The sequence below is a fragment of the Orbicella faveolata genome, unplaced genomic scaffold (genome assembly GCF_042242905.1).
Source record: "Orbicella faveolata isolate gen_17 unplaced genomic scaffold, um_ofav_v1 contig_3, whole genome shotgun sequence".
NCBI lineage: Eukaryota > Metazoa > Cnidaria > Anthozoa > Scleractinia > Merulinidae > Orbicella > Orbicella faveolata.
Genome location: NW_028301558.1, coordinates 23645006 through 23656583, shown reverse-complemented (window position 1 = coordinate 23656583; position 11578 = coordinate 23645006). Strand labels below are relative to the sequence as shown.

Sequence of the window (11578 nt, the reverse complement as noted above, 5' to 3'; positions counted from 1 at the left end):
TTCGCAGCACGCGCGGTTTGAAAATTGGAGAATATCACTCGGATGTTCCCCAGATTTAGCTGGGAAAAAAATCCGTCACTTCAAGTTGACGCGTTTAGACAAGTTGCGCGCGAGCGAAAATATTTGATGGATTTTAAACTGTGATCAAGTCACCGACCTTCTGGCTGGGTCTGTAGTCCGATTTATTAAATACCTAAACGTATTCATGAGGCAAATCAGGTACATTTGGTCTAACCACGGGTAGCATTTGCCTCGACTACTCGCTAAAATATGAACAATGGCTCGACTAGACTCTACAGACACGCCATCTATACATACTTAATGCAACATAGTAAATACAATATACTAAATAAATATACCTGATCATAGTAGAGCTATGACCTGATAGGCAAGTGCAGGCAGTGCCGTGTGCTGGGGTATGCCGGGGGGATGTTGAGTCGAACACGGTTAACACCCAGCCCCTGCTCCCGGCCCCGTCCCCGTCCCCGTGCCCGTCCCCGCCTCCGCCCCCCACTTTATGGCTCAAGACGTAAAACCTGGGTTTCTTTCGGTTCGATGGGGCCGCCACTTTGGTTTATTTTCACAAGCCTCCAAGGCATTTCCGGATTACATACATTATACTTTACGCCTCGTCACACCCAAGGGAGGTTCTACAGGACAAGATTGTGCTAATCTATGAATTGTCTCGCAACCTATATCCTATACCCTATACCCTATACTCTTTACTCTATACTCTTGAAGTGTTGTCATTGGGAGGCCATATTCACCGTCGGCAAATGCCTTGTTTTATAAACCTTTATACCTTGAAAGTTTTCGTTAATTTTATATTGCTGTAGAATTTGTTCTGTAATCCCACTTGGGATAAACAAATAAATGATGTTATCATTCGATGCAGTTTTTTTGCTTTTTATTGGCCAGGAGCCCACCACGTGACCTGCAAATAACTGCCCACAGTGTGTTTCGCTGTAAATAATATTCTGCTCATGCGCAATTGAAACCACGCTCTCGGTTGAAAAATGGCAGATCACTTCCCTGAGCTGTAAGAGTGCGATTTAAACATGAAATATTGAACTCGGTTATCGCAGAATATTGTGATCAATTATTTGATCAATTATTTGCCTCAGCCTTCGGCCTCGGCAGGTAATTACATTGGTGTGCTGGTCACTGACAAATCACGATATTTCGTCCAATAATAATGTTAAATTTTCCGGTGCTCCTATTGCGAAAACTAGGGGATAAGTTTCCACCATGTCTGCGCAGTGAAAAAATCCGACTATAGATACTTTCAGAAGCTTATTACTGGATTGATAAATTTCAGATACGCTACGAGACTACTGCATGATTGATCGTTGGGTACTCCATGAGGAGTTTGCTGTGATCTTGGAGGGAGTGGCATGTTCAGTTTTGAATCGCGACTGTAATTTTCTCGGAAAGCTATTCACGCTTTCCCTACTGATGCTGATGACGAGAGAGTAAAGTTGCAGTTGCTGGGTTGTTATCGAGAACAATCCAGTAACAGATCGGACTCGAAACAGGTCAAATGTATTGCAGTCAAGGCCCTCCAATCTTTACGGACAACTCTACTGTATAATACGCATACCTGTACATTACAAAGAGCTTACTTTGTCCAAGCTCAGAGAAACGAGAATTCTTGTCATCTCCACTTCCATAATACGGACACGAAGATCCGCCCCTTGATTATTCAATCTACCTTGGTACATTTAAGCAACATTTAACTAAAGTAAATCCTATGTTTTAAACCTAAATTAGATTTTAAAATCCAGTTAACATAGGTTCCTTATTATTTTTTCTCTTTTTTCTGAAATGCTTCCAAAGAGGGCAGCAAATAATTGGCTGTCCATGATACAAGAATGAAATCCTCTGTAAATCCAAGAGATGTTTTAAGTAACAGTTTGAGACCTTGTCGAGTTTTGAATTCCTCCGCTGTCTATGTCTGTAGCATCCTCTCCCGCTCCGACCATTATCATCGTGAATGTCACGCAACACTCGGCTCCACACTGAGGCTTGCTTCTTACACTCTTAATTGCAGTGATGAAGGTGTATATGTAATGTACTGGGAAAGAAAAAGTGATTAAATTACTAACAAGCTTTATTTCCCAGGATTTTCCTCCTCTCGTTTAATTGCTTCGACGAAAATACAGTTCATGGGCAGTCATGAAATCCTCCACAGACACCTTTAGCGTTCAATCTTCCATTGTTGATGAATAGGAAATGATTCAAGAGGGAAGGAGGGATTTAGAGGATCCCCGAGAAAGGGAGAGCTACATGTTCCGCTTAACACCATAAACATTCATCATATATTAATAAATTAATTGTTCACTTTTGATAAATTCTCTTGTCATTTTAAGGAGTTCGCTATAAGTTTCTATGGATAGTCGAGGTATCCCTTGCTCCCTCAATGATAAAATCCATGAGGGGCCCTCGAGTTTGTAACATACAAACCTCTAATCGAGGTCGGCTATTTAAGACTATTAAGCAAATAAACACATTTCGATCCATCTTGAAGATGTTGATATAGCGAGAATTGATTGCATTGGATTTCGAATTTTAATTTATTCTTATACATTCATACATTGGTTATCAGTTCTCTCAAAGTGGTTTTAACAAGACTTAGAAATGGTCTCCCTGTTTTAGTTTTGATTTCGCTGCGCTTTGATTAGTTAATCTAGTTCGTGTACCGTACTCTCTAACTAATCGGAGACAACATATTTTTATCATACGATCGGGATTATATAATCAAATTATCAGTCATATTATTCTCACATTTTGATTGGCTCTTGCTTATAATCTGATGGAGGGAGACGCATTGATGGCGTCATTAAAGTGCTTTTATGTGTTTATTATACCAAACATAAGATAAATCATAGATTTCATGCTGCCGTGCATCTGTTCAGTAATTGTTCTTACCACATTTTGACATCATCTGTGATCTATTACTGAACAGACGCACGACAACAAGGAATCTTTTTGTTAGACAGAAAATAACACAAGTGGAACCGTCAAGATTTAATTAGCAGTATTTAATGTGACGACCTACCCATCATTAGAGCAATAATGGTGACATTTACAGCCACCAGGATGACGGAAACAAAGTCAGATTCCCTGTCGCCAAAGGTACTTGATGAATCCTCTTCTGTTGGTATTTTCAACAGCATTCCAACGTTCATAGTGACAAAGTTGGCGATAAGTGACACTAGCTGCAGCCAGTGTTCAAACGTGTCACTGATTGGTTTGTAATACGGCACCAAAATGGAGTAGATCCCGGATATAATGGCAGCTGCGCCAAGATGACTTCGTGTGTTTGCTCCCATTAGAAAGAGCGTTGAGGTCACCCACACTTTTCTCACTAACTCGATGATTTCCCAGAACCAGCACTGCGATGCGTAGTTTTCATAGAGAAAGCTCAGGCCGTTGGATATTTCTCGACCCTTGCAAATTTGGGCTTCCGCTTCCTCATAAACTTTTCTATGGTGATATTTCCACAGCAAAAGCAAAACTATAACTGGTATAGCAAAACCGAGAAGGAGTAAGAGATAGACTGCTATCACATATCTGTTGTACTTTTTAGTGAAGCACTGGACTGAAAAGTCGGCGCGTAAGAAGTACTGGCACGAGTCGGCGGTGGAGCAAATCCGTTGACATGTTGGCGAGAGAAGATTGAAGATGGTGGTGCACGTCCAGGGGTATGTCACAAAAATCAGCAGGCAAACGACGCGATAGATTTGCGTTTTGTCGGAGGAAAGAGACTCAGCCAGCTCAGCATTGGCTAGCTTTTTACCGTGGATAAGCATCAGTTTCCTTATTTGGTAAATGAACGCTGCTAGAAAAACAATTGCTGTGTTTGACCCTACAACCAGCAATAACCTGGTGTATACGTTTATGGTTAAATTGTCAACGAAGCACTGCAAAGGAAAAATCTCCAACAGGTTTAGTTGAACCATATTGGCATAATAAACAACTGTTAATAATGCACTCGGCCATTCAACGTACGAAAATGTGTTCAATGTACCAGAAGTGACTTGGTAAAAGCCAATAACAATCTTAAGTCTTGCTAGGATCAAGTCAGTTACCGTCCTATTGGAAGCGCATTTTCGTCTTTTGCCCAGAAAGATGCTCACCGCGAGAATAGCAATGATAATGACGATCCCGCTCACTTGTAAAACAAACCGAAGCATCCTGGGACATTTTCGACAACGGTTCAACAGCTGGTAATGGCCTTTACTGCACACTGCGCATAAGGGACATTAATAACCATGGGAACAACTCGACTTCATATCTCCGAGACAGGCGTCAGAGGCTGGGCATTTGTAGACTTGTGGGATTGCCCCTTGAAATCTAAGCTGTTTGTATGAGTTATCAGTGATTGAAAGATCTTCAGAAAATTCTTCATATTTCGAAAGACTTTCGTTTGTTGCCCATTTCCAGAAGAAACCTGGTTGCAGTCGCACTGATTCGTTTTGGCAGGCGAGTCCTTGAAAAGGACATCGTGTACACAGGCCAAATCGATCCAATCGATAAAAGTTCGGGAGACACTTGCACCCTTTGAATCCCGCAAATTGGGTATTTTCGGTACCTGAAAGTGACGCATGGATCCTGGTATCAGCTCTTTATTAATATTATTTTATAACAATGATATTTTCTATTCACTTTAATACAACTTGATGCCAAGAAACTAAAAGTGACCATGAAATGCTTTTATCCATTTATTAGGGTGGACATTAATTTTCAGTTGACTGATAATTCAAAAACGTATTGGCAGCCGTTGCCATAGTGGCTGTGATATTCATTTGCGATCACTTTAAGGTTGACAGTCTGAATATTTGTAAGGTTTCTCGGTAATCTGGATATGAAAAATCATCGTAATTGATAGGCCTTGCCAACAAGCCTGCCTTAAATTTTATACCGCCTTGTACCAACCTTGAGGACATAAAATACACTCTGTGATGGCTCTTCCTGGGGCAGCATGAGGGGGTACATAATGACCTAACGGACAGATTTTACACCCCATGCCATGGGATAGTCTTCCAGTGTAGGCAAACTCATCTTGATAGAAACCGCCTGCAGAAAAACAAGTGTCAAATCGTTCAGCCGGTTTGGTTTAAAACAATGACTGGCCTATCCCAGCAATAAAATAAATAAAATATAAATATCTTAATTGACCACTTACCCAACGCGGGTTTTTAGGGCCAATGCCGGAAACCAAATGATGAACAAGTAATGCAAACGAACATAACATGGTTAAAAATTCCAAATGGCAGGGAGCAGACCAGTTGGCTATTTACAAGCGTGGCCGAGGAGTTAAACTAGGGTCTACTGAGAAACAACTCCAGCTTAGTGGTCAGAGCGCGACTTGAACCCGCAGCCGAGACCAGCCTGGATTTCAAGTCCGGCGCTCTAACCACTTGGCCACGCTACCTCCTCAATATCTTTAAAATCCAATATCCTTAACACAAGTGAACTTTTTAAACTTATATCAGCTGTCCTCAGCTTGGCTAAATCAGGTATCCTCAAAAGAGAAACCCTTTTGTGAGAGCAATCTATATGACCATTTGTAAGTTTATCTGGTTTAAACGCGATGTATGCACTAATTGTTTTGCCGAGTTTCGCAGTGGAGATTCACCTGCCTTTCGCTTTACAAAACAAATTATTACAGCAGTTACCTTATTTGAGCAACCTGTCTTGAATTTAAATATACCACGACTGTAATGATATTTCTATCGTGAAAATTAGAAGCTGTTGTTGTTAGGGTTACCCTAACTCTAACCCTACTCGATAAAGGAATTATTTGAAGACGAAAAGGTAACAAGCATTTGGTAGTTGCTTGATTAGTACTTGTTCTGTATTGTAGAGAGCCACTTCACGGCATTTTAGAGGTCGTATTGCGTTTTCGGATTACCCATTTGTATTTGCAAAAACGTAACGTTTTCTTTTATGCAACAATACGTCACAGGAGAGGGAGCCACCAGAAGGGCATGCAATGCATTCAAATTCAGGCTGATCTATCGACTTTTTGCTAACTATAGCTGTTGGAAAGAATACGTCTATAGACAGAAGGTTACCTGGAGGACATACGGTGCAGCCCTATTCCGCTATACATGTAGGTTGATTTTTGGATTGCGCACTGGCAAGTCGCCGTCAGGTTAGAATACGTCAATCAATTGAAAGTTCAGGAACACATAAAGTGCAGCCCTCCTAATATACCCTGCTTGTTAATTTATAGTCATGGGCAATGTACCAGTTACCCGACGTCAGGTTAGAATACGTCAATAGACTGAAGGACACCTGCAGTGCAGTGCTAATGCATACCGGTACTTCGATTGACCGTGTACCCGTTACCCGCTGTCGGACATGAAAACACCGATGAAGAGAAGGTTACCTGCAGGACATGCGGTGCAGTCCTCCTTTAAACCACTGAATGTTCCGAGAGGACAAGGCCGACACGTGTCACTCCCATTTCCATAGTTGGTGCATTTGTAGCCAGATGATGATGATGTGAGCGTGTCATCAAGATTAATGTAGTTAGGTTCTAGTTGATAATCAAGAACTTCCTTGGAAGGATAGCTGGGATGGAGATAAGGATATTACCATGCTGTACCATGCTTTTTCAATTCCTCTACCAGGTTGTAGTTTATTTAAAATAATCGAAGCAAGAACGAAAATGGAAGCAACCTGCCACATCTTCATCTCCCCCTGATATGTCTTGAATTTACAAGTTCTTTCCTTCCCCACCCGACACAGTGGCAGAAGAATTGATTCGTAGATGTTTCTCGACAAGTTTTTACAAAGGATGGTGAACATTCTTAGATCATGCGTTCTTTACTTTGACTTAAAGATAGGCAAGTGGCTGATGTTTTGATTTTATCAATGCGTGCAGACGTTTGGAATAAGTAGCAACGAAATTCCTTGCTTTGTTAAAATGCTGGTGTTATGAAATCTTAAATAAACAGAAAAATACTTTTCTAATCTCGTTAAAGCATGCTAAAGGAAATCCTAAAATTTTCACGCATCTTTTTAACAAAGTACTATTTCGGCGATCCATACTCGACCCCCAAAAGTAATAGCTGTTTAATACATTGCCATTCAAACGATTTAGTGTGATTTTGATTAGAGATATTGTAAAAATAAACGAAGAACAATCAATTAACAAGCATCTACGGTTTTTACTAAATATCCACTGCTGCTTACAACTCTGCCACCAGGTCACGTGGTCCTGAGAGAAGATAAGGGAAGAGCACGTCTAAAGAGTTGAACATTAGATTCCTGTCAAGTTAAAAAAAAGCATCTTCAAGCACATACATTGATAAGCAGTGACAAACGTTCCTTGCTTAAAGTCCTATAGTGCGCATTGGTACTAATTCGAATTCCTATGTAAGATATTCGATTTCCACTTGATTGCATGAGGCAAATACGCAGGTGTTGTTTTCGATATCTTGTTTCAAAATACTACAAGAATTGTCAATTTAATTATCTAATAATGGTAACACTCAAGCTGTAATGAGCACATATCAGACGTTTATGAGGTCAGCTTTCAAAAGTATCACATTCAAGACCGTTAATTTAAAAACAGTCGACTCTCGTTAGAGCGAGAACCCTTTTAATTTATAGTACACATTTACTTTGACACAATCATATAGTAGACGAACTAGTAAACATTCCAAGATTACAAAATAAATTTGCCTCTATTAGTGCACATTGTCCAATTACGAAAGTCGACTGTATTTAAGATATTTAAGTCTTGAAGTTGCTTACTGAGGTGATACCTATGAAAGCCAACCTCATAAACTTTTGATATGTGCTCATAATCGCTTGTAACGAGAGAAGAACAATTATAAACATTAGTTTGGGATAACATAAGGTGTTCGAAATTCTGTAATAGCAAGGACTTTTTCCATACTTTTCTCTCTAGTTTCAGCCGGGGATACACCTTCTGTAGTTAATAGAGCATGGCAAGAGTATACTGTATTGAGGCGAATGAACAGTTTCCACACAGGTACCACTCGATTTCACAGTCTTTTCAACATTTCGCTTTCTCAATGTTTCACGAAGCTGATCAGACCAACACAAGTTGAGCCGCTACTATGCTTCTATTATATTCACGTAGTATAGTAATGTGGTCTTTGTGTAAGCCACTCTTATCAGTCAGCATCTCATTACTTACAGATACTTCAGATTAGGTGTTGTGAAGAAAGCTTTTTCTTCTACTTCCCGCAAAGGATTGTATGCTAGGTTCCTTAAGATTAAAAAGAGATAACCAGGCGGGCATTAATCTCTAGCAAAGCGAGAATATGGTTTACCATTTTACACACTCCATTACGTTGTTTGTCACTGAACAAAATATTACCTAACTGCCTAAATGCCTTAATAACTTTAAACTTTTTTTCCAAAGTTTAGAAGTAAGCTTAGCTTAATATTTCAGTGTAGATTTCTTGTACTTTCCGTAACTCGTGCTTTGATCAGTTATTGGTAGCACTCTTTATCTGCTGAATCTAAAACGATGGGTCAAGTAAATACCCAGTTAATGATGAACACTTTTTGGTCACTTGCTTGACATAAGAGAATAATATTAAAATCACCCGTAGTTGTAGTCTCAACGGCTGCTGATAGGGAAGCTTAAGGACATAAGTTTTCAATTTACGTTTTCTTAAATGAGACCTTTTCAACCCATTGCCTGGGATAAAAGGGCGCCAAATAAAAAAGAAACGTGAATTCTGGTTGCCGTCTATGGTTCGGAAACGTCTGTGATCAAGCTCTCTAATAACTCAAAAACGAACTCTGTGGCCCTTATTTTTTTTATCAGCGTTTGTTTTTTGTTTTTTGTTTTTTGTTTTTGTTTTTGTTTTTGTTTTTTTTTTTTCAGAATAACAACTAACAACTTTTGGTTAGGTCTAAAAATGTCCTCTGAAGGCGGTTCAGAGCTGCATTAAATTTCCAGATGTAATGTAAAAGTACTTGAACTGGATTCTTCCCACGAATGTTCATTAACACTTATGCCGTCCGTTGGGACGGCAGAACAAAAGACTGCCGAATGTGAACTATCTTAATTTGAATACTTACTTAAATTTTTGCCGCCGTTAATTAATATTCCAAAAAAAAATAAAGTGAGGTGGAGGTCCAGGGTTGATGCCCTATGCTCCTCATTAGGAGCGAAGATAGCCTAATTTTTAATGTAAATTAATATTCTAATCGTTCGTGTCAGTGTTCAGTTTTTGTTGAGTCCTTGTAGAATTCGGTAAAATAGTAATGCGAAAGAGTTTGTATCGTCGAAACACGGATACTTGTAGGACCAACGGTGGCGATCTCTTTTGTAAACGGGCCAATGATTCTTTTATACTTTATATACTCTACAGATCCCGTGCCTGGTTTTGATTATCATATTTATCAATTTTCTCAAATATTTAGCCTCAAAATTCGTCTTGTGACAGATAAACCGAAGCCCGTTTAAAGATGCTATAAGTTCAGGATCGAAACGAACCAATCAAATTATGACAAATATTCCTGAAAGGTCTACAATATTCAGAACTACTGTCTGTACTCTCCAACGTCCTTGGTTCGTTAATGAAAACGATCACCTCCTTCAACCGGCCCGGTTCGAGCAGTCGCACTGTAATGTGGGTGACACAGATCCTCGAGGGTCGTTGTTACTGGGCTGCTAAGACAAAATCATCAATGGTTGAATTCTACTCACAAGAAGGATAAATCGTCAAGGTTGTCGAAGTAATGACGTTGAATGACAACAATGCGGTTCCTTGAAAGGTCACTAGGAGAAAGATGTTGACAAAAGTCAGTCGGGTGAAAGTTACAATGTTGTGCACTACGAAAATAGCGACATTACTCAAGACGCTATCACGACAGGTCATCCCGTTCTTTAGCAGTTTCAATTTTAGTTTTACCTTTGTTTCTCATTTTGAGTCGGTTAAGGTTTTCAGTGCATTACCGAGTAAGACGGTCATTAATGTACACGGCCCATTTTAGCTCGGTGCAAAATATGAATGGTTAAGTAGAATCATTTCGCCTGAATTGTTCGCACAAAGTACAGACATCAGAATGATCAAGTTAGTTTTTGTCTCAATCGACGAGTTATGCTTCTGTTGGGTTGACATATTTTTCTTTCGAAAGATCTTTTGGGAAAGAGAACATGAATAACGAAGGGCTAGAAAGAAAGGGTTTTATAGAGCACTAACTATAAATACACTGAGTTTTGTGAATTGTGATCCTGCGGAAAATATCCTGAAATTGTCCAGTGTTCAAGAATATTTTGAACCATAAAATACGTACAGATATTTCAGATAGATCATGCCTGTGAAAGTTCCATGAGGCACCGATGAAAATTGATTGTTTTGAAGTAACCTAAGAGAATAAATCATTTGTAATCTTACTTGAGGGTCTGTATGGGCTAACTGATCGAGTACTGATCATACTAAAAACAATTATTGGGCGAGGTTTAGCAAAATATCTTGTTTTGTCAGTGGCCAGCAAACTGACAAGAGGAACTACCAAATCACGATATTTTGAGATAACGAATTCAATAATTAATTAATCATTGGATCACCAATTAATTTAAAAAAAGTTTGTTTTCATTTCATTCTCTGGTAGCTCAGGGAAGCGATCTGCCATTTTTCAACCCAGAGCGTGGCTATAATTACGCATAATCAGAATATTATTTGCAGCAAAACAGTATGCCTTTTCACGCTGCCTGTTCAGCTTGACAGAAAGAAACTGTGGTCGATTATAACACAGTGAGCAAGTTCAATTCATGCCATCATCACAAGCTGGGTACTCGAGGATCACCCTAACAATGACTGAAGATGATCGGAGGTCTTCCAACTTTCAACTGCAAAGATTTGAATCATCAATCATCAACAGAGTTTTGCCACAGAATCAAAAGTTGGGCCGTTTGGAGTACTGACTGGAGTTTAAATCAAGGACTTATTAATATGGAGGCCCGTTCTGGTCAAAATTGTAGTAATAAAATTGCCCCACAAGTCAGTTTTTTCAGTCACTGTTTTACTTTTTATGAGCTTGCTGTGTATTTTCATCGGCGGTACAAATTTCTTTTTTGAGGTGGTTGCTTTTTTTTTTTTGGCAGCCTGAATTATTTTAATTTAGTCTGGTTAAATTTTTTGTGGGTACTACGAATGAGTTTTTTCACTCATACTGCAAATTATTTTTGACTGGAACTGCGAATTATTTTTTACTTGTGGTACTGAGAATTATTTTTTTCATTGGCGCTTGTTGTGTCCGGAAAGGTTCCAAGACAACAGACATTAACGCAACATGCTTTAATACGGTCGATTCCTACCGCTAGCACAATTCCTTCCCCGCTATCGGTCAGCGGTCAATTAGGACTTCATGTTACTACATCTTCCTTTTTCTTTTAACTTAACTAAATGTCAATAAGCACATCACCGTTTTCCAGTGTCCTAAATGAATACTAATCTTAGCATTGTTCAATAAGTCTTTCCGGTCTTCTAAGAGCTCCTCTAGGTCTAAGGCGGGTCAGCAATGGTTCACGCTGTAAGGGCTCATTTACTGCTGGTTGGTCCTCAGGAACAGGCAG

At 39.5% G+C, this 11578-nt stretch overlaps 1 pseudogene; it reads right to left on the bottom strand.

Moving 5' to 3' along the window:
• Positions 1 to 1520: 1520 nt before the first annotated feature.
• LOC149106943 (uncharacterized) lies at positions 1521 to 7293 on the bottom strand (annotated as a pseudogene).
• Between the last annotated feature and the right edge of the window lie 4285 nt (positions 7294 to 11578).